The sequence below is a fragment of the Bactrocera dorsalis genome, chromosome 5 (genome assembly GCF_023373825.1).
Source record: "Bactrocera dorsalis isolate Fly_Bdor chromosome 5, ASM2337382v1, whole genome shotgun sequence".
Lineage (NCBI taxonomy): Eukaryota > Metazoa > Arthropoda > Insecta > Diptera > Tephritidae > Bactrocera > Bactrocera dorsalis.
This window is the reverse complement of record NC_064307.1, coordinates 24722113-24747089: the sequence shown is the minus strand read 5'-3', so window position 1 is coordinate 24747089 and position 24977 is coordinate 24722113. Positions and strand designations below refer to the sequence as shown.

At 33.1% G+C, this 24977-nt stretch overlaps 1 protein-coding gene across 6 annotated transcripts in view; it reads right to left on the bottom strand.

Annotated features, from left to right (window-relative positions):
* Window positions 1-23970, bottom strand: part of LOC105224888 (talin-1) — a 69135-nt gene extending 45165 nt beyond the window's left edge. For 2 of the 6 annotated variants that reach the window (XR_007422977.1, XM_049458246.1), the window contains exon 1: window positions 22079-22259. The gene's annotated coding sequence lies outside the window, so the exon portion shown is untranslated. Of the gene's footprint in view, window positions 1-22078; window positions 22260-23818 lie in introns of those variants that run through there. The other 4 variants (XM_049458239.1, XM_049458243.1, XM_049458240.1 and 1 more) reach the window with 3 other exon arrangements.
* Between the last annotated feature and the right edge of the window lie 1007 nt (window positions 23971-24977).

Below are 24977 nucleotides of genomic sequence, written 5' to 3'. Positions count from 1 at the left end.
TCATGACATTTCATTGTTTATTGCGTTTCAAGTGTCATCCATCGAAACTGTGCGTGAATTCATCAAAAATCAGCCGAAATCATCATTGAAATTCATGGAAATGGAATTGAACATCTCCAAAACATCGATTTATCGCATTTTGACTGAACATTTGGGCTTACGAAAGGTGTGTGCACGGTTTGTTCCGCACAAATTGACTGACGACCAAAAATTGCTCAGATCGATCGACGCTTTTGACCGATTATTCGACCAAAAATCACATTTTAACCATTAACCACTCCCCGTATTCACCTGATATGGCACCGTGCGACTTTTTCCTTTTCGGAAAAATGCATTTGCCCATGAAAGGAAAGCGTTATGCAGACGTAGAGGCCATTCAAAAGGCTTGCACCGGCATACTGGCGGCCATTTCGGCCAACGAGCTAAAACACTTCTTCGTCATGCTTTTGGACCGTGCAAAAAGATGTTTTGAAGCAGAGGCTATTTTGAATAAAATAAATTGATTTTACCGAAAAAATCATTTGTTCTGTATTTTTTTTTTAAGTTCTGTTTACTTTGGAACGCACCTTGTATTACATGTAGGAACCATCATAAATCTGAAGGTAATTTTATAGATCTCACTTTGTAATAACTATTATATGTAGAACACATTACAATATCTGAATATAACTTTATAGTTCAAATACTAACCATCCCTCTCATAATGAGGCCAGCAAGTCATGCAATGTAAAGTCGGTGCAACTTGGCACGTACACCATAAGTGGGGAAATTCACTTTTAATACCCGATAAAAATTATCTAAAATATTATTAATCATATACTATTATTCGAGCGTCATAGTCCATATCCACTTTTAGATATACAAATATACATATGTAGTTACGTGCGAATTCTTATGATTAAATTCATTTCATTCACAATATACATACATATGTAAATACGTATCTTAAATTCATTTTCAAAGTATGACTTAAGAAAGGGTTATGAATCAGAATTAAAGAATCAAGAAAAATTGCAAATTGAGTGAGTAATCGAAAAAAAACTATGAACGACTGACTCATTCGTTTCTTAAATGAGTTGGGCTTTGCTATGAGGGCTCCTTTGAACTTGAATACTAAGGCATTTGCATATGCAAAAAATTTATCATATAACTTTTAAAATAGTATTTCCAAATGTCTGACGCATATATTATAACTATAGAAATCACGTACTTGTACTTCGATAAAAAATGGAAGTAAAAGTAGAGTTGCCAACTATTGATAGAAATTACAACTAAGCTCAAAAATACAAAAGTACTAGAAGAAGAAAAAATTAATAAAACTTGTATTTAAATATATTTTATATATTGGGTAGTCGAAAAAGTCTTTTCGTATTTTGTCAATAGATGCATTGCAGGCGTATATCTCCAGTACTACCAATCACATTGTGTCATACCACATGGTGTTGCAAAGGTGAGATTCAAGCTTCATTTAAAAAAAGTTACACCTATTCAAAAATGGGTGAAATAATGAAGAAATTCGCTATATTTTGCATTTTTTGTATAAAAAAGGGGACGAATACCAAGCAAGCCACCAATGAAATTTTTGAAGTTTACGGAGACGATGCTGTATCAGTTCGTGTAGCACAACAATGGTTCGCTCGCTTCCGTTCTGGAAATTTCGATTTACACTGATGAAAGTTTTACACTGATGGAATAATGTCTCTAGCGGAAAAATGGCAAAAAGTGGTCGACCAAAATGGTACATATTTGTTTATTCTATAATAAATATAAAAAAGTTCAAATTTGATTATAAATATGAAAAGACTTTTTCGACTACCCAATAGTATGTACATATATAGTTGAAACCAATTGAAAATAGTTAAACAACATTAATACATGTATTCAAATATAGGGGTTTTAAAGAACTTTTGAGTACTGCTCACTGAAGTTTTAAAAAAAATTAAGTAGAGTTGCCACCTATCATAACAGTAGAGTTATGGAAACGTACGTAGTGTGCACCAAAATTTAAGAAAACCTTTCGAAAAGTGTTCTCTATGGCTTTAAACTTGTTTTTTTTTTTTAATAGAGTTGCCACCTATCATAAAAATAAAATTGTAAAAATATTACGAAATGAGTTCCAACACAAAGGTGTTTTAAAAAGCCTTCGAAATGTATTCGGTGCGACTTTTTATGTATGCTTAAACAGAGTTGCCATATGTTGTAAAAGTTTAATTATGGAAAACATTACGTAGTGTGCACCAAAATTTAACAAAATCTTTCGAAAAGTGTTCGGCACCGTTTTAAAGTTATTTTTTAGAAGAGTTGTAAAATGTTTGGTGCAACTTAAAACTTATTTTTGAATAGAGTTGTCACCTGTTTGAAGTAAATGTTTTCGAAATATTACGTAATAGTATGTTTCAAAAAAAAAATATGTTTAGAAAAGCCTTTCAAAAATTGTTCAGCCACATTTTTTTACTTGAATATTTTAATGTTTTTTTTATATCTTTCCCATTAACAACTAATGCTTTCTCTTATTTTTTCATTTCATTTCATTTTTTGTTTTTATTTTCTTTTTTTTTTTAATTATAATGTTATATTGTTTATATAAATTTATTTCTTTAAAGAATTTTTTTAATATTTTTACTAATTAGTAACGTTTTTTCTTATTTTTTTTTCATTTTATTTTCTTCTTTATTGTTTATATTATATTTTCATTTTCTAATTTTTTATTATTATTTTGAATTAAATTTTTAATTCCTACCTACTAATGTTTTCTCTTATTTTTCATAAACAAAACATTCTGCCATCTTTATATATTCATTTTGCATTCAAAATTTGCGTAAAAACAAAGCAAAAAGCAACAACAATGCCAAATGTTTACTAGCAAAAGACAGACACATTTCTACGAAAAATATAAAATCTATAAATTAAATAGTGATTCATCAATGGGACTGAGAGAAAGAAACATGACGAATCATACCAAATACATACACACACCCAAACAGATCAGAAGCTGCCAAATTGAAAGATAGCCAAAAATCACAAAAAAAAATAAAAAAAATATAAAAAAAATGTAAAAAAAAACATTAAACGAAATCTAGCATTAAAGCTATAAGTATGTAGTATTTTGTATGTATGTTGTATGTAAGCATTTGTTGTGCTCATCATCAGAAGGTGTAACGCATGAGAAGACGCCGTCTGTTTCTTTCAATGCCGCTACCAGCTGCTGATCATCGTTTACAACACATTATCTCACATACAAATTATATACAATTACCTAAGTATATATACATATGTACATGAATATATTATATGTATATATGTAAATTTCTATTCCATATACTATACATAATTTGGTTGGAAATACTATCATCCAAATCATTGGTTGTGGCAATCGCTGTTAATGATTTTTTTTTTCGAAATCGAACAAAAACATTTTTAATTACATAGTGAATTAAATACAACGAAAAGAGTGGAACGAAACTCTAGAAAAAAACAACATACTTATGCTCTGTTTACCTTGGTTGTTATTTTTATTTTATTTTAGAAAAGAAACCGACGACGTTGCCAAAGACATTGGGCAATAAATTATTATTTTTGGTAGATCAGCACTTCACGGTGAAGTGTCAACGAAAATTTGATGCTAAAGAAAGCTTAGTACATATAAATAAAAATCAAAAAAGCTTAGCATGGAAAACAAATGTCAAGAACTTGAAAAAAACACTAATTTTAACTTACTAATCCTCAAGAGCTGCCGGAAGAGAAAATTATCACGATATACATAAGCAGGGGTGGTGAATAAAATCAGGCAAAAATCTATTCCATAAAGTGGGTTATTTTTAGTCGAATAATATTTTGACATTAACAGATTCTTTTGGCTGGAAATCTAGACTGAAAATAGTTCAAACTTTTTTCAGAAATTTTTATTCATTGCTGGCCAATCTTATATATAATTTCAAAATACGTATACATATGTGGAAACATCTTTTTGAAGCAGTGAACGAAACCGAGTTTTGGATAAAGGAATGCTATGAAAATGATAGTTCTTGGCCTGAAATAAATGGGTTGTAAATAGGTGGAACCGAATCACGAAATAAAACGCTTTTATTTTAAAATGCGAAAACCGAACTGGAAACCACTCCAAAAAAATGGTTCGGTTCGGTTGAACATGATAATCTCCAATAAAATTTTGAAGTTAAATAATAAGAGACGTGCTCAAAAATACAATATAAAGGATTTATAAAGGAAATTGATGAAAACCATAGTAAAGAAACTTATTTTTTAAGGATCATACAAATTTGTTAGTCAGTTTTTTGAGATACCCGAATAAGATTTAATATAATACATACTATGTGTATTCTGTTCTGTATTCTATTGATCATTTATCGGAATCGGCAAGGTCGACGGTCTTGCTGTAGATTGGCAGGGGATCAAATGTATCTAAAAGTTTTCAAAATTCATCACCAGATTATTAAAGTGCATTTAAAACTGTAAATTAAATTTTTTTACTATTTCATTTAATAAAAAATGTCAAAAAAATGTCGTGGATATAACCTCATAACCAAATAAGGTCACTGCTGTTTTGATTAGCGAAATCAGATGCATTTTGCATTATATTTTTTACTGCTTATCAACAATTTTTAACTTTTTTTATAAAAATATTTTATAAATAATTTATTTTATTTCATAAAAAAAATTGAATTTTTTTTGGTATATTTTATTGCATTTTAATGCATTAGCTCATATTTTTATCATGCTTCCAGGAAAAAACAGCAAAAAACGCGGCATATTTTAAAATATTATAGCAAAGATTTCTTAAAGTAAATTTCGCTGTAAAAACCACAGCGATAAGAATATATTTAGAAAAAAACAAAACATTGCGAAAACACAATGTAAAAAACATGAAAATAACTGGAAATATACTATATGGTATATAGACCATATATTTATATGCTTTTAAGTATATGAGAAAAAGCTGACTTTAAAAAGTATGGATAAGTTCGCCAAGCTGGAAGCCATTATTTGCATTTATTGGAAGAATTCTGTAGAAACTTTGAACATATGTAAGTATTTCCAAAGGTAGAGAAAACGTAAGAGTCGCTAATAATCTAATAATAGTATTTAATTATATACATATGTATATATATAAGTATCTACATACTTAAATATGTATTCATTCATTGGTATATAACATTAAACATATGTATGTTTATATGATACGTGATGTATGGGCATATGCATACATGAGCACACGTGCTATATAGATATTGCACAAACAAATCAAAATTAATCTCATTGTGTTCGTTGACATCCACACCATGGCAATGACACGAGCTGTCTATGCAGTAAGTGGAATCGACCAAATAATCTACTCATAATGTGGCAAATTATATCGAGATAACCATCAGCAAGCACCAACGTTTGGCAAAATAATATGGCTAAATTAACCCCTTTCATACAAGGATACAAGAAAAGAGTCGGGCGAAAACAAATACAGCCACACAGTATGTAAGTAAACTATGTGTATAAGTCAGCACAAATATATAAACATTTGTATAACACTGTACTGTTAGGAAAAGCCGAATGTGAAAAAGTGTTGCCAACATTTCGGCGCAAAAACAAGTTACGTAATAAAGAAAGTACAATAAATACCAAATATCTTGAGAGTTCTTATATATCTAATAAATACATCAAATATGCACTGAATATATTTATTTCCGATCCCAGCTGTGAATATCCCAGATCTTGAAAGATCATCAATAAAAATACTACCAGAAAATTACTTTGGGATAGGGGAGATGGTGGGCAAATCAAAATATTAGGTTGTCGTATTACGCCTCTAGCGGAAAAATGGCAAAAAGTGGTCGACCAAAATGGTACATATTTGTTCATTTATAAATATAAAATAATATGTGAAGTTTAATTAGAAATACGAAAAGACTTTTTCGACTACCCAATATTTCTATTTTCAGAGAAGTGAGAATTATGTAATTTGGAGTAGTTCATAGGCTACTTATTATTGGGATCTCACCTTTAGATATTTGGTTTTTGCGGAACAACTGCCAAAGATAATGAAAAGCTAGAACCTTTGCGAAAACTATGTCTTCAACTAGGGCGGGAAAAACATACAAATTTTATCAAATATGGCGAGTTGTTGAATGCTGCTTGGCCTGAACTCTACTTGGGAATTTAAACGCGCACCTTTTCCCCAAACCAACCAACTATTATCTATGCCCATGAGTTATAAATACGATTCTGCAGAGTTATGCCTTTTCCTTCATTTCCCAAAATATTTTTTATTCCTTTTGCGCAACATTCTTAAAAAAAATTCAGAACTTTAATATTAGGTAAAATATAATGACTACAGTGTCAAGAAAATTTTCCTACAGGGTACAAACCCCCGAACTACACGTGCGTAGTCCTTGCTATTAGCGCCTATTATCTAGTTCCACTCTCATCCAGCGCTTACAAAGCTAAAGTCTTTGATTGATTTGTGTCACTGTGTGTGCGATGATGAGGCACTCACTGTGCAAATACAAACAGTCAGTGTGTCTTCAACAATGCAAACTGCTCTTATTTACTCGTATTTCAAACTATTACTGTTTTCATTCGCTTTTATTATTTTGACTTAGCTTTCTTGTCCACATTAATGGTGCAGAGCGCAATTCTTTGTTTACAACTGCATATACATAAGTATCTAGCTACAAGGGTGGGTCGATAAGTTACTGTTTTGGGGATTTTTAAGTGAAATTACAGACCAAAATGCAACCTTGGTTCTGTTATTTTTGACAGTAAACAGATTTGATTCAATGCGGCAATGAATTAACCTCAGCTGTTCGGAAAGACCAATGATTAGAAGAGCTGAGAACAAGAGTTTACGACATTCAAAATCAAAATATTTCTCGAAGCACGAAAGTTACAGACGATGTAGATTTTTTTCATAGAATTCCCAAAAAAAAACCAAGAGTGGCGATAAACGATAATCGCCTTGTATTATTCTGAGATTTTGCACAAATTTTACGTAGATTTTAGTCAAAAAACCGAGATAATTGGCTAAGACCAAGCAATGGAGACACTATCTGGTAAATTGTGAGAAAAGAAAATAATGATTTCTTTGTACCAATAAAATCCCTGAAGCTATTACTTTTTTCCAACCTGAAGCCACCAATGCAAGATAGAACCTTAGAAACATAATAATTAGTCATCCCTTAAAATGAGAGAACTTGGATAAAAATATTTCCTCCATCTGGGTAAAAAGACTGTAAGAAGTCTAAAAATGTTCAAATCTTGCTTTTATGGTAAAAAAAAATACTTTTTTCATAAAAAAATCTGTCACTCAATAGCTGAATGACTTTAGTAACCACCCTCGTCACGTTGTAAGTCCATTTGTTGTATATTTAGCTTTCAAGCATTCCTCCTATCCTATTACATTCTGTGCAAACATTTACTATTTTCTCGAGAAAAACAAAATCACTTTTCTGCCATGAAAGCGCGGTCATGTGGCTAATCGTGGATGTGTTTACAAAAAATGACACAACTCAAATTACTCAGATATATGTATGTACACACAAACTTATATACCCGATGCACATATGTAAGTAGTTCGCTGTGGACTATTAAACCTAGAGTAGTTACTCAATTGGAGTGATTTTTTCAATGCACACGCACCATGTTGCATAGAGCAGAAAGGTTTTCTTAAACTATTGGTTTAAAATAGTGTTATTGAAGTAGATATACAGGCCTTTCAAATAAGAGTGAATTAATTTCTTAAAAAAAACACTAACTGTTCAGGAAATTCAATGAATGTGAATGTGAAGTAAATCGATTCAATTAAGTTCTGCATATAGCATCATTCAAATATCCTCAGCGACTTCTTTTGCAGGCACGAATTCGATGAACCCAATTTTCGTGTACTTTTTCCACTAAATCAAGTCGTATGTTATGAAAAGCTTGTTCAATATTGATTTCTAAAGATTGAAGGGATTCTGGTTTATTTCCAAAGGCCAATGACTTCAAATAACCCCACAAAAAGTAGTCTAATGGTGTTAAATCACAACATCTTTGAGGCCATTCAATGTCACAATTTCTTAAAATAATCAAAACTCCAAACCTTTCTCGCAATAATTCGGTTGTTGCACGTGCTGTGTGGCGCGGAGCCCCGTCTTGTGGGAACTAGATGTTGTCAAGATCAACTTCTCTTAAGTGCGGCCATGAGAAGTTGGTTATTACCTATCTTATTACTTATCTATACTGCTCTACATTGTCAGTAACTGTGTCACCAGATTCATTTCGAAAGAAGTACCGACCGATGATTCCACCAGACCAAAAACCACACCAAAAACTCCATTTAGGTGTATGTAATGGTTGTTCATGAATTATTTGTGGATTTTCTTCACACCAGAATCGGCAGTTTTTTATTAACAGTTGAACTCAGTTGAAAGTTAGCCTCTTCGGAAAATATGATTTTCTAAAAAAAATCGTTCCAATGCAAAATCGTCAAATTCGCGACGTTTACGTGGTCCAATGGCTTCGGTTTTTGTGCGAGAACAATTTTATGCGAATACAAGCCCAAATTCTGCTCGAAGAACCTGTCAAAATTTTAATATTTGACTAAATGGAAGCTTTCACATCAACTAATGATCAACTCGTTAATAAAATAAAGGAATTGGTGCTTGAAAATCGACGACTAACACTAAGAGATCTTACTGGCATCGTTGGAATATCGAAAGGATATGTGAAAACCATTTTGAAACATCATTTGGTCCTAAGTGAAAACACGACTGGTTTCTTATTAAATTTTTTCGAAAAACAGTGTCACGTTAACGCCTGTGAAACAATGCTTTCCGAATACCAGTATGTCATGAAACGCATTATTACTGGCGATGAGTTTTAGATCTATGTTTACAACCCAGAAACAGACGATCAATCGGCCCAATATTGTGGCAAAGGTGAGCCGATGTCGAAAAAACGATGTCAAAGCAGTTGAAAAGCTATGGTTATGTTGACAGTTTTTTCGATTATCGAGGTGTGGTGCAGCCCGAATTCCTTTCGACCGGCCCAACTGTCAACGAGTAATACTATTTAAGTGTTCTGCGTCGTTTGCGCGAAGCTATTCGTAAAAAGTCAGCTGAATTATGGACTGGCAACTTTTGGTTTTTGCACCACGATAATGCACCGTCGCATACATCATTAATACTTTCAAATTTTCAACCAATATAACGCCATAACCACCGTATTCCTGAGAATGGGAATCGCTGATTTAACTCCATGTGACTTCTGGCTATTCAGCGAACTCTCACGACTGCTTCGGGGAAACCGTGTTGAGTCAATTGAAGAGATTAAGCATGAATCGATACTAGCATTGAAGGCTATTTCGGAAATTGACTTTAATAACTGTTTTGAGGTTTGGAAAAACCCTAAATACAAGTGTATTGGGGCCAAGGGACTCTACTTTGAGGGGGACGACAGAGATTTTAAAAAATAAATTAAGAATCTTAAAATTAAGAACAAAGTCTTACTATTTTTAGTCATAGAAGTACTATTGATATGGATACTGTAACGGTAATTAAAAAACAGTATTTTTTTATTTTTATTTATTATTTCGAAAAATGCTCTTCTTTCGGTTCCAACCAAACATGGCACATCCTTACTTGTTTTCTTTGCAACAGTTTTTATTTTAAAGAAATTTGCTACGCGAAAGTATCCTTTTATTCGATTGACAACGCAGGGAAGGATATCTTTTATAGAATTTTTTTAAAAGTACCGCTATAAAAGTGTCTTTATCTTAAACACGTAATCAAAACTAGACGTTTTAGCAAATGCAAATGTTATGAGTAAGGAAGAGCGGTATGCGGTGAGTGAGTCGTCGGCTTAATGTCACTACAATTTTGCTAACGTAATAAGTCGACAAGTGTTTCCAAACCAATTCAATGCGAATACACTCGTACGAGAGCCACATATGTATGCATGTATGTGTGTATGTACGGCTATTTGTCACGATAGCGTAATAGTGGAACAAGCAATGGAAGAATGTGCGAATGTGTCGAATAAAATTCTTTGGCTCCAGTCAGTCGGGCACCGCTGCTACGGAAACAAGTATAAAACGTGGCATTTTCATCGCCAACAATAGCAACAAAAACAACAATGAAGAAGACACCACGTAAAAGTGAGTTGCCAAGTCCATAAAGTCTGAATGAAATGAGTGAGGATTGCAGCGGATCGCTAGTAGTGGTGAGGCGACTCCCGACGAACGCACGCGGAACTATAAATTCTGTGAGGCGAGCACCTCCACATAGCGTCTGCAAGTAATAGGTCTGTATGTACAGAAGTATTTAGAAAAATGCAATTGCATACATTTAGCGGTACATACAAACATACTAATATATACATACATACATAGGCACGCATGTACTTCAGTGGGTTGTGAAAGTGCTAGGCACTTGAAAGATTTCTTGCTGTTCGCCTGTTGCAACACCCACAGCCGTGCTGTCACTAGTTTTTCTATTTGTCTTTTACTCATGTGTGGCTCTATGCATATCATATGTAAGTATGTACATACATGCCGAGTTACTCCTCTATGACTAACCTTCATGACTTAATTTAGTTACGGTGAAAGGAGGAAAAGAACTCGCAATCTTAAGTGTGAGAATTTTTAAAATAAATTTTAACAAACAAATCAACAAAAATAACAAAAGAGAAAAATAAATATTAGGTACAAATATATGAAGGTCATATATGGAATACACAGTATAATTAATTTATCGCCTAAATGTAGTCAACATTTGATCAAATACAACTTTTTGGCGCACAAAAGATGGTAAGCTATGAGATAAAAAATATCTTGAGAACCCAAGAATTCCGATTGGAATTATTAGCCGTACTTTAGGAATTATTCTGCCCTTCGATAAAAATTGTGTAGCACATATGTCCTGGTTTTATTTTTTATAAAGAAGAAGCCATTAGTTTTGAAAACACTCTAAAGAAAATCCGACGGTTTCGAGCCAACTTTTTTCAGCGGTCCATGGTGCATTTCTGGCTCAATGGCTTGGTAAACATGCAAAATTGTCGCATTTGGGACGAAGAGCAACCTGAAGTGATTGAATAGCTATCATTTCATTGCGATACGGTGGGATCATCGGACCATATTTCTTCGAAAATGATACCGGTAAGAACGTAACTGTTAATGGCGACCATTATCGCGCCATGATAACCGTATATTTGATGCCTGAAATTGAAGTTCGAAATCTCCATTTTCCACAAGACTGCGCTACTTCCCACACATCGCATCAATCAATAGATTTATTGAGAGAACACTTCGGTGAGCAGATAATTTCACGTTTTGGGTCAGTCGATTGGCCACCAAGATTGTGTGATTTTTTCTATGAGGATATGTAAAGTCTAAAGTCTATGCGGATAATCCGGCTTCCATTCTGGCCTTGGAGTAAAACATCACGCGTGTTATTCGCCAATTACCAGTCGAAATGCTCTCACGAGTCTACGAAAATTGGACTCAACGGATGTGTCATCTGAGACGTAGCCGCGGCCAACATTTGAAAGAGATAATTTTCAAAAAATAAATACCAAGGAATGTTCTTTCGAATGATAATAAACATTCTCCATTAAATTTGAATTTTCTGTGTTTTTCTTAAAAAACTAGGGAACCTCGAAATGGATGACACTTTTGTACAACTACCAACCATATCTAAAAACTATTGTAAAATTATGGGCCAGAACCCATGTTAGCTTGGCTTAGACACCTCTTCATATTATCAAAATCAATATATCACGCTTTAGGAATTAAAGTCCAACTCCTTATCAAGGTTCGAGCGCCTTATAAAGCTAACATTACTCATGCTACCGAATTTTATTCAAATTTTTGGCAATAGCACTAAAATATAAATTATTGAAGAGTTCTTTTTTAACTTAACAAAATTGGTCAGTGACATGAAGTCTCATTAGTGTTTAAGGAATGTCAGGAATGGAATGTATACATACTATACATACCTACATACATAATACCTAGCAAGAATAAACAACTGATAAATATTTATCTAATTAAGAGACGTGGAGGGGATAGGTTTAAATAGTTTTTGATTTAGTGATTTTGATCACGATTCGCCTGCCATTTAGAATCGATTAGCGCAAATAGGAGAATCGCGGTCAGTCAATATACCATACATACTATGTATGTATGTGCATATGTAAGAGTGTTCCAATTCGAATTGCACATCTTGATTAAGCAATGCTCTGCCAGGCACAATATTGTACATATGTTTTCGAATATGAGTACATATGAATGGGTCGGCTGTCGTTCGATGAACAGTGGAATGAAGTCAAGATTTCCGATATAACAAAGACAGTCATTTATTAATAAATTTATTTATTTATTTAATTGAGAACGGACATTTATGCAACACAAGGCAAATGCCGAGTAAATAGAGTTACTTATGCCAGCGAACGAGCTGGTGTGACGGCCGTTCTACTGACGTAATCAATAGATTTCCGTTTATGCAGTTTCAACACGCCACCATTGCCGCATTAAATAATATGTGGGAACGGGTGGTTCTAAAGGAACATTCTTTTTGGTTATGATTACACTTGCGGTCAAAAAAGGCACATTTGTGATTATCTTCAGCTATATGTTAAATTAAAAAAAAATCTACTAGAATTTTGTAGTCACTGAGAAATAATTTATGTTTTATGAAAACGGGTTACACAATTTCAGTGATCGTAATTTATACTCTTGTAACTAACAAGAATCAAAGGTAGGGAAATACCTTAAGTAGGATGGAAATATGTGTAGAAGTTCACCCAAGTGAGGAAAGTTCTCTGATTGTCACTCACCCCCCCAGGGTTGTGCGCTGAGTTTGGGATTCACCACTTATACTTAAACCCTACAAATGAAATGAAGAAAACAGCGCCATTTTGATGATGACTCCTGCAAAATCGTGCTTGTCGACTTTAACGCCAGGATGAGCAAAAAATGTATATTTGGCACAACGGTCGGTAAATTCAGCCCCCTATGTTGAAACATCCCCATCCCGGCGCCCGAAATATGGTTATTTGTAGTATTAGATTCCAGCATAGAGAAATTCATCAAGCTACCTGGTTGTCTCCGGATCAAAAAGCCGCCAACCAGATCGATTAAGCTGTGATAGATGGAACTCGTCTCCAGTGTTTTTGACGTGAGTACGCTCCGAGGTTCTAACATCGACTCGAACCACTATATTGCTGCAGCCAAGATACGCACCCGCCTCTGTGCCGCAAAAAACGCACGTCAACAAACACAAGGAAGGTTTGACGTCGAGAAGCTGCAAAGGGTGTCTACGCCAATTAAGAAGAAAAAAGTGAAAGGAATATTGGTGCAATTATTATAGAAGACAGGCTTAGTAAGTAACGGATTATTGCAATCAAAAATATGGGTTATTCAATCTCAGTAAAGTATTCTTCCGAAATTCATTCAGTCTTGGACATAAGCTGCAATATTAAGCTTCCAAAAACGTTGTTTTGGATTCACATCGTCCTTCGAACGGTGTACTCATTTGAGTAATTTAAATGTTTAGCTCACTATCTGTATAAATGTATAAATGTACATGTACATGTATATGCTTATAAGTATGTATGTATGTATGTATCTCAGCACAGGTAATAATCCTCAACCAGAAAGGATTGGCACTGTCGCTTTGATGGCGAGTATGTACCCCATATGCAGGAGCGTAACCCCACCACACAGCCAATTCATTTGATTGACAGCATAAAGGGTGTTCCAAGCTGAGCTCTCGATTTTTTTTTTCAAATATTTCTCTTAAGTAATTATTAAAATAATGTTTAGCATATATATGTATGTACATACAGGGTGTTTCTATATGAATTTTTCATAATTTTAATTTTTTTTAATCTTCCCAATAACTATCGGTACTCTACTACAAACCCAATTCATTTAATTTACAGTATATAGGGTGCTCGAAGCTGAGCTCTGAAGTATTTTTTTATTTATTTCAAATATTTCTGTTAAATAATTATTAACAAAATTTAAATATATATACAGGGTGTATCTCCATGAATTTTTTATAATTTTTTTTATCTTCTAAAAAAAAGTAAAAAGAAAATCGAAGCACAATATTTAAAATATTATACTCTAAAAGAAGAAAATGGCTAATTGCCGATTGTGTTTTGTAAGAAAATTACAGTTTACAATTTTCAAAGCACTTTAATGTTAAAATTACTTATTGAAACACCCTATACCAATTTTTTTGACTATAAATACTCGACTAAATAGTTCAGCTTGCTTCTCCCGCAATACAACTTTCACACATATACATACATACACACATGCAAACTCTCATACAGACAATGCTCCTCACTATTTTTAGCTAAATGGGCGTATTTTTTTATTTTATCATACGCTTTTTTGTTATCAGCTGTGCAAAGCATATGAATGCTCCAACCATAAGCGAATACCTATGCGTGTGTATGTGTCTGTAGTGTATAATTATAGCAAGAAAACGATTGAATAGAGTTATTCATAAAAATATGTGAAATATAGGGAGGGAACCCCGACATATCTATGCTGATAAACACATACATACATATGTACGTAGTGATAAATCTAGTTGAGTATGTATGTAAATATGTGCAAAAAAACTGCATAAATAAATTTGTGTATATATGTACATATATGTATATAGTATTTATATATCACAAACAAAGCCATTTGATAATGAAAAAGAGCGAATACGCGAAAATACACTAACACGCATAGACATACAAATATATGTACATATATGCTCCCATAAAACGGCTATGACTAATCGACGCCGCAGACAACGTGATGGGGCTATGAATTGGCTTCAATATTGGTAAGTTGCTTTACGCGAAATCGCTGCACTCAAAGGGATAAGGAAAAGTAAATAAAAATTCCAATTGCTTACACAATTTTTACGATATTTTCAATGCGTTCGTAAATGAAAGCAAAAATGTATATGTAAGCGCCCCAAAATTAATGACGACGGCTGTATGTATGTATTTGTTTATATATGTGTGAGTGTTTGTGTTCGTTTGACGCGTGAAATTTGGGTTATAGACCTTAAGCAGAAGATTTACAGACACCCATTAGCATATCAACGATATTCAAGACTTTAAATTGTGAAAACGTGAGCTGCTTGAGGATAACGAACTTAAGGAAGTCAAAGAAGATAGATATTGTATGTTTATGACTTCCGGTCTTATATGGAGAATAGTGACAAATTGTTAGTGAATGTAAAGGATGAAAATCTAAAAATTGGTTTGTTCGCTGTCTGTTATTAATCAAGATACCTATGTAATTATGAAGAAATTTTCATTAGCAACACTCGATCTGACCAGAAATAATAACCTTGATAATGGTCTAATTAAGAATTAAGAACTGGCATACGTTACCAGGTAACAATTTGGAAGACGAAATGATTAAAAAACAAGTAAGGAAGGGGCTAAGTTCGGGTGTCACCGAACATTTTACACTCTCGCATGATAAAGTGATAATCGAGATTTCATTATCCGTCATTTACATATTTTTTTAAAAATATGTAAAATTGATTAGAATTAAATTCTGAGAGATTTACCGATATTTTCGGTGAAAAATTAGGTTAGGTTAGGTTAGGCACTGACTTCTTCGTGTTCGATATCAGGGACCTTGAAAAGTTATAGTCCGATCACGACAATTTTTCCACAAGGGATACCTCAGCTCAATTACCGTATTTTTGTAAAGTTTTATTCCGCTATCATCATTGGTTCCTAATGTACATACATATATATTATACAGAGAAGGCATCAGATGGAATTCAAAATAGCGTTATATTGGAAGAAGGCGTGGTTGTGAACCGATTTCACCCATATTTCGTACATGTCATCAGGGTGTTAAAAAAATATTATATACCGAGCTTCATTGATATCGGTCGAGTAGTTCCTGAGATATGGTTTTTCGTCCATAAGTGGGCGACGCCACGCCCATTTTCAATTTTTAAAAAAGCCTGGGTGCAGCGTTTTTTGTTAGTCGGTTAACGCACTTTTAGTGATTTTCAACATAACCTTTGTATGGGAGGTGGGCGTGGATTTTATCCGGAAATTTATCATGGAAATACTTATACCTAAACAACGTTTACAAATCGTTCAACCTTATTACGAAAATTCACGTTCTGTAAAGAATGTGTTTCGCGCACTCAGCTCAACTTGTAGGAAACATAATCGGCCTACTGAGTGTACTATTCAGAACACCATCCCCCTTGAGACCCAGCATTTATTATTGGATAATATTCGGCCGAATGGATTACGTCCAGCACGCAGTGAAAGCAATATAGCAGAGTCGATTCGGCGCCGTTCGCTTCGTTATAAGGGATCTTAAAAATTTCCAAGAAGATCCCATGTTTTCGAGCCAAATTTTGTTCAGTGATGTCTATATTTCTTCAAAAATAATGAATGTGAGAACGTAACTGTCAATGGCGACCGTTATCGCGCCATGATAATCGACTATTTGGTGTCTGAAACTGAAGCTCGAGATCTCCATTTTTCACAAGACAGCGCCGGTGAACAGAAAATTTCTCGTTTTGGGCCACTCGATGGGCTACCAAGATCGTATGATATCACACCGTTAGACTTTTTCCTGTGGGGATATGTAAAATCTAAAGTAGTATATGCGGACATTTCCGCTTTGATTCAGGTCTTGGAGCAAAACATCACGCGTGTTATTCGCCAGTTACCGAAATGCTCAAATTACTCAAGGGTTGGACTATCTGAGTCGGAACCATGACCAACATTTCAAAGAAATAATCTTCAAAAAATAAATGATAAAGAATGTTATTTTGAATGATAATAAATATTGCCAATAAATCTGAAGTTTCTGTGTTTTTTCTTTAAAATGGTAGGGAACCTCGAAATGGATCACCCTTTATATTGATATAGTGAAATGTGATCAAAGAATGTGCTGGTAAAGTAATTTTCCGGAATTGAATATAGTTGGAAAGTTACTCGAGTGAGTTTTAGGATTTTGGAAAATATTGAACCGTTTTTTTTCATAGAAAATTAGTCAAAAAAAATTAAAGAAATTCAAAATTACAGTTAAAAGCTAAATAAATATATAGTAAAAATTTGAAATCTCTCTGTTTATTCATTTCACTATAAAAATTCTGGAAAAACCTTAAAACCCGACCATCACACGGCATGACCCTTATAATTCGAAGCCTACTAAAATAAATATATTGATATTTTTATTGCTTTAATATTCGATCACTGTCTCCAAAATGGCAATGGTTGTTTAAAAGTGAAGTAATGGATATCCTCCAAATATAATCATAAGAGGTGAAGATCTTTAATTAACGCCCGTTCTATTACAGTCGGGTCGAGGTCTGTGAAAGATTAAAAATAGTCGTTTAATGTTACAGAACTTTTTTTAAGTACAACTTGAAGTAATATTATATGTACATATGTATACAATATTAAAGCAATCTCGCGACAATAATGCTTAGGTGTGAATTTTTCATGACCGTGATTATTAGCAAAGCAACGCTCTTCATTTGTTTACTGTTTACGGTGGAGTTTAATGAATAGGCGAGTCGTCATGTGTAAGAACCTGTTATTCTGAAATTGCTAAACTCAACTTTATAGTGTTTATATGTATGTATATGTAAGTATGTGTATATTGCTACATACTCATAAATTTGCTACGTAGATTAGCCCAGAAGTCACGCAAAAGTGTGCTTTGTTTGCGATAAAAGTCTACGCCCGCACGCAGGCGAATATTTAGACTACTCGTATTCAAGAAACTAGTTCACGCATATCACTTACATAGGCGTAACATAATTAAATTGCGTTTGCTAATAAAAAAGAAACACACACACACTTGCGACACTAGAACTACAAACATACTTAACTTGTTTACGAAATTATTCGAGAACACATCAACATAATTCTTCATGAAAAATGCGAAATGCAAATATAATTATGAGTGTTACTATACATGTATGTATGTACATATGTATTTATGTATGTATTTCCACATTTGCGCGCGAGTTTTATCATCACATGGAAAATATAAATATGAAAAAATCACAAAAATAAAATAAAAAGTAGAAACACATTCCAAAACCATGAAGTGACGATATCAAAAGTGAGCCACATTTTTTGCTCATTTTTAAACACAGTATGTTAATATGTACATTTGTTAGTGGAAATATCAGAACAAAATTGTTTACCAATTTTAGTTATGATTAAACTCCCACAAATTTAAATAAAATGTCAGCATGTTTGTGAATATTCTTATTTTAGTATATATTCCTTCTCCGCTTTTAAAAGCAAAGTTACTAATATAGAATATTAAAATTTCTTGCTGACACTAGATTCAAACCCAATCTAGAAATGTCACCGCAGTAAAATTTCTCAAAACAATTTGAAAATATCATATGTTACTACAACAACAACCACAACATGCTGTACTCCTGCAAAGGCTGTCCAAATATTGGGTAGTCGAAAAAGTCTTTTCGTATTTTGTCAACAGATCGTAGTCGTATATTTCCAATGCTACCAATCACATTGTGTCGTACCATATAGTGTTTGAAAGGTGAGATTTTAAGCTTCATTTAACCAAAATTCGGGAGAAAAAGTTACAGCTGTACAAAACTTAGTGAAAATGATGAAGAAATTCAACATAATTTGAAATTTAGTGAAGCCCAACAAATAGTCGCAAAGCCAGAATTGACGCCTGGAAAGGTTATGCTGAGTGTTTGGTGGGATTGATTCTACATTTTACTACCACAACTGATGAGATTGAAGCAAGCTATCAAAAAAACGGCTAGAACTTATCAACAGAAAGGGCTTCGTCTTCTATCAGGACAAAGCTAGATCACACACATCTTTGATGACTCAGCAAAAACTGGGAGAGCTTGGCTTGGAAGTTTTGATGCGTCCACCATATAGCCCTGACCTTGCGCCATCGGACTACCATTTGTTTCGGTCAATGGAGAACTCCCTTAAAGGAGTAAATTTGGCTTCAAGGGAAGCCCGTGCAAATTACTTGTCCCTAGTTTTGTTGTTTTAAATATAAGGATATAAGAAAAGAAATTTTAAAAGACAAATAACTTCTTATAAGCAATCGATTTCCTTGAATTTCCAGAAACCCAACAAAAAAACTGGAAATTTCGATTTTATATTTTTTTAAACAATTTCGAAAAACTTAAAAAATTAGTGAAAAAAATCAAACTTTATTTTTTGAAAAAATTTTATAATTACTTTTTCGATTTGTATAATCAAGAATCCGTCATTGTTTTATCAGATGACCGCAAGGTTGGAAGTTGTGACGACAAGGAAAAGGCCTCTTTTTGCACCTTATATACTCGTATCAAGGACGAATAACTTTACGATATTTTTTAAAATTTATTCTCTTCGAAAATGAATACAAAAAAATAACAAAAAAATCATAGTAAATATATATGTAAATGGTTCGGTTCTCTAGACTTGTATACCCTCTTAACTTTATCGAAAAATATATAATTAGAACATATGGACCGACAAATCAAGCGAAAGAAGGGCCCTAACAGCTTTATTTCTAAACTGAACAAAAATAATTGTTTATTGAAAGACATAAGGAGTAATATTTGCCCACAAAGATAATTTCAACATTTCGAAATTTTGCCCAAAACCACCCCAACATAGTTACATTGGTTGTTGTTGTTTTAACGGTATATCAATCCCCGTTAGGATGGTAAGGGTTATCCAGGTTGTCGTCGACGTCATCTAACTGGAGGAAACGTGCTGTTTCGACGGAGTCGGACCAAAGGGAAAGGAATGTTAGGTGAGTAGGGTTGGCAGGACATGCAAAGAGATGGCCAGTGTCATGCGGAGACACATTGCATGCAGGACATATATTGGAAATGTCTGGTTCTATTCTGGATAAATAGGAGTTTCAGTAGTTACATTGGTCTACAGTCTTGCTTTAAACCCAGAGAGTAATGTTTGATGTCGTTTTAATATAGGAATGAAAAAAAATATTTAGAAAAGCTTGATATTTATTCTTCGGAGGCTTCACATTTCACACAATAGTATGGGCTTTAAATAGGAATTTTACACTGCAAACTTTTACAATCAATCATATAATTTACAAGAAAAGATTATACCGTATAAAGTAACAGTAAACGATACCGATTTCGCAATGTCGTTCAACCGTTTTTTCATAGGGTGATAAGGTTCCAAGTTATTAGTTGATTCAGAGAATGCAATGTCAACACTTCTTCTGTTATTTATTTAAAGAGTAATCAGAAAGATAACGGAACAGTACGCCAACAATATTTACGACCATAAACAAATATTCGTATATATTATCGGAAAGGAACCATGCAATTAATGCAAAATGGTGGCATCGTTCTAGAAGTGTGGCTTTATTATTGAGCAATAATAATTTAAAAAATTACGTGGCAAAGATATGTGGTTTATAATAATATAGCAAAAAAATGATACCATAAATTTAAAATTTATAAAAGAAATTTAAAAAATGATAATTAAATGACAAAAAAAGTTATATATACTTCAAAAACAAAATTTAAAGAAAAAAAATCAAATAAAAAAAAATAAAGAATTAAAAAAAAAAATAAAAATAAAAAAATTAAAAAAAAATAAAAAAAATTATAAAAAAAAATTAAATTAAAAAAAATAATTTTATTTTTTCTTTTCGAACAAACTAAGAATAAAAAAATAAATAAAAAGTATTAAAAATATTTAATTTTATAAAATAAACCAAGACTTTTATTTTATTTAACAAATATACACTAGTTCTAGAAAAATTTAAGCCAAAAAGAAAGTAATTGTTTACTATAATTGTGTATATGTATGTATGTGCATACATATGTAATTATGTTCTTAATTTTATAAAATTGCAGAGCAAGTTCAAAACATTAAAATTTTCATACAAAACGTCCTGTTCTACATACATACATATATACATATGTATGTACGTACCATGCCTGTATGTACATTTATAAACCAAAAACTATCAGTTTTCGTACATACATAGTACTCATATACATAATCATTTGTATTTTTGTTTTTATGAAACTAATACCGATACATTTATGATTATAAATACATAAGTACATGTACACAGATACATACATACATATGTACATAGGTAAAAATAAGAACAAAATATCGAGATACAAATACATAAATGCTGAACACTGCTCACTGGCGAGTTCCAAACCCAACGGCCAGTGTATAAACAAACAAGCAGCTAGCAAAACGAAGCGAGTTAGACGAAACGGGTAGGCGGTAGAATTCGAGGCGGCCAAGTCAATTGAGGCACTGAAACGATGAGGTAATTCGTTGGTTTTTATCCAATAAACAGCGTATATATAAGGCAGCCAGCAAATATATTTTTGACTATACATCAATTTTAGCACAAAATTTTTGGTTTTGCTTTGGGCAAAGCACATACATACATACATTGGTGTATTATTGCTTATTTTTATGTCACTGATACGAAGTTTTAAGAAGTCTGATGCACAATTTGTTTATTTAGAAATACATACATATGCATGTACACATATTTTTATAATTTAACTTATTACTTCTTAATTATTCTTGATGATCACATGTCTACACTTCTCATAAATTTTAGCAGTAATAACCACTTGTAATGCCAGATTGCATATTTTTTATATAGAACAACATACAAACTACATCACAGCCTTATTTATTGAAACGGTCATTTTGTGCCACAATATAGCAAGCAGGTTCATATAAAATTCTATAATTGATATTTTTCACTTTATTATGTTTCGAAAATCACACACACAGATATATTATTTATGTATTTTATATTTTTCTCCAACAAATCCCTGCCCAAAAAAATTATTAATTTCATAATTATATTGTATCCAATTTAGATTTGTTGCCACATTGAGTATAACCAAACCACATATTTTTCTTAAATCACCATATGTTATATTTCCACAGACACTGATTTGTGCTCGGAATCACTTATAACTTATATATATACATATATACATATGTATATGTAAAATCATAAATACTTTACAAACTACACTTTGCTACCAAATTTCGTTTTGCGTACTCGTACCTTTCTAGCTCACAATAAACTTATTCCATCAGCACACATTTGTTGGCAAATTTTAATGTTATTCTTCACTTTTTTTGCCTTTTTTAATCGAATTAAAAAGTTTTAAACTAATTTTCACGCGCACCGTCTGCGTGTTGGAGCAGCTCACACCGTTTCTTCTCTTGAACTGAATGTTCAGCAAATATAAATTCAGTATATCGCCACTAGTGCACCGTAGGCGAAACGAGCGCTAGCGCCTAGCCGGAGAGTAAAAAACCACAAACATTAAATAATTATAAATAGCCTTAGTTAGCATTCATACAATATGTCAGAGTCACTCGCTCTATATGCTCATCGGTGCTCACTAAAGAGTCTGAAATGGGGAATCTCAATGCTGCAAGAGTTGATGACGATCTTGCCGGTAAAATTTACGAAGTGAGTCCAAGTAAATACATACATATGTACATATAAGTATGCATAAATACAACAGATGTGTGATGAAAGCAAATTTGCTGCGCGAGCGCGAATGACTAATTTAAGTATTTATTGGTAAATTGAAAAATTTGTGGAGTAGCAGCAACTATAGGGTAACGAAAGGAAGTAGCGAAATATATGGAACCTTAATATGTTGTTGATGCTTGAACGAGTATTACTCATAGCAATTCAGTGCACCGTGCAGACGTTTTTGTGTTTACGATAATAAAATGATAATGCTCAATAAAATGTAATTGGCAAATTGCAACATAATTTGCGACATTTTGTCATTATATTTCAACAATCAGCATCTAGGTAAATACAATTAAGAGACTTTAAACAAGATTATTTGCGCTTTGATGTTAGTTCATAAAATAAAACCAAAAAAACACGTTACCTTCGTTTATATGCATACCCTTCACAAATACAAAAGGTCCCAAAAATGAACTTGATTTTGTTCGGTAACTTTGTTTGACAGCTATGTATATGCTATAGTAGACCTGAACAACTTCTTCGGAGATTATACTGTTACCTTGAACACTAACCCGCGCCAAACTTCGTGTGAATATCTTGTCAAAAAGAGTCAGCCCAATTAGAACGAAACAATTTTTTTAATTTGCAAAAGGAGATTGGTTGTTGTTGGTATTATAGATGTTTAAAACATTTACTAAATAATTTGGAACGATATTGACAAATTTTGATAGGATATATGTAGATCCGTGTTGGTTCTGTTTAAATAAATTTCTCTTCACTATTTCCGCCAAAAATTGTAATTATGTTTATAACGATACATGTTTTACATATAAGATTGTTTAAGGAATATAGCTTAAGTCCTTAATAACGAGAAAAGCTGATAAGTTCCGGACATTATTCGTTGGATGAAGTAAAGATACAATAAGCTTCCATCCAATAGATGTTTTTATGGATGCCTACATAAGCATATACACACATGCAAACATCCGCACAAATGTGTGAATGTCAATTTTCTTATTGGATTTAATGCACCGCACTTTTGCATAAAACTTGTAAAATATTTTCCTCATGCATACTCTGCCCTTCTTTTATTACAATTAGAAGAACACGCAATCTCTGACTAATATTAACATTATATTAAACATTTTTGCTTTTATTTGCAGCAATTTGTTGTAGAGATGATGCCATAAAAATCTGACATAGTCAGAGGCAAGCAGCTGAATGTAAATTTCTTATATTTTGCACAAAAACTACACAGAAAGCACACAAATATACACAACTGAGTTCGCAAAACTTTAATTTACTTAAACTTACATGTATTTTCGTTTACTACACGTTTAAAAACACTTAAATAGCATAAAATAAACACCTTTTCAGGATTCACTTCATTGCTGGAGAATAGAAAAAACACACATACGCCCATTAGCAACGATTGCGCTGCTGTCAGATTGACAGTAAATCGCCTTACCATATCAATGTAAAACACGGAGCGATACACTGCGACATCTGTGTGTTCAATAGGAATAAACATGCAATAATTGGAATAGCGTATAATACATTTAAATAATAAAGTTTAATTTTGTTAACTAAAGTAAAACAACACATTATGTAAACCTTTGCCTTTCATATATTTGAAATAATCATCATTTCTTTAAAGAAATAGATCTTTACGCTGAACCCTGAATTGAAATCGAACTGAAGCTTTATTTTCAACTTAGAGTGGTTGTTGTTATTATTGTAACGGTTTTTCCAACACTGTATTAGTATCGTATTAAATCAGAGGTACCGACGGTATTTGACCGTTCCCAGGACAGTCGGGTCTTCGTAACCGGAACAGACCCGGATTTTTATTCGGCCAAGGACTGCTAACTCGGCAGAATTCCGTCGCTGTAATAACAAAAACAACAACGGTACTTGACCAAAGGAAGAAGAAGTGTTGTGTGAGTAAATGATGAAAATTCGTTCTAATTACAGAAGAGCAATTTTTGCTTTGCTGAATCGGACCAGTTTCCTCACAAACCACCCAATAATTCGTCATATATCATAAACATTTGTTCATCTGCAGGTAGTCGATGCAGATCACACCTTGTGAATCTCATATTACCGTGGTTACCCCATTCCGGTGGATAGAGCAGACAAGGAGCGGGTTCGCCGGTGAAATCTACTGTTTGGAATATTCTTTGGTTCCTACTGTATACCAGAAGATTCTTATTTCGTCAACGGTTGTGAAACTTTTTCGGATAGCGCTTAAATAACATTAATGAGTCACTCTTTGCGCCGACAGCTCCCAAGCAGACCTTTGATATGTACACCTTTAACCAAGATTGTGGGAGCGACTCTTCAAAAATGACTTTCGATCGCGTTCCTCCTAAAAAACAAAAATTGAGTCACTCACCGATATTGCTCGTCCACACACTGCCAAAACGAGACTACAAATGCGATTTGGCCGTTCTAATCGAAGGCTTTGAAAAAC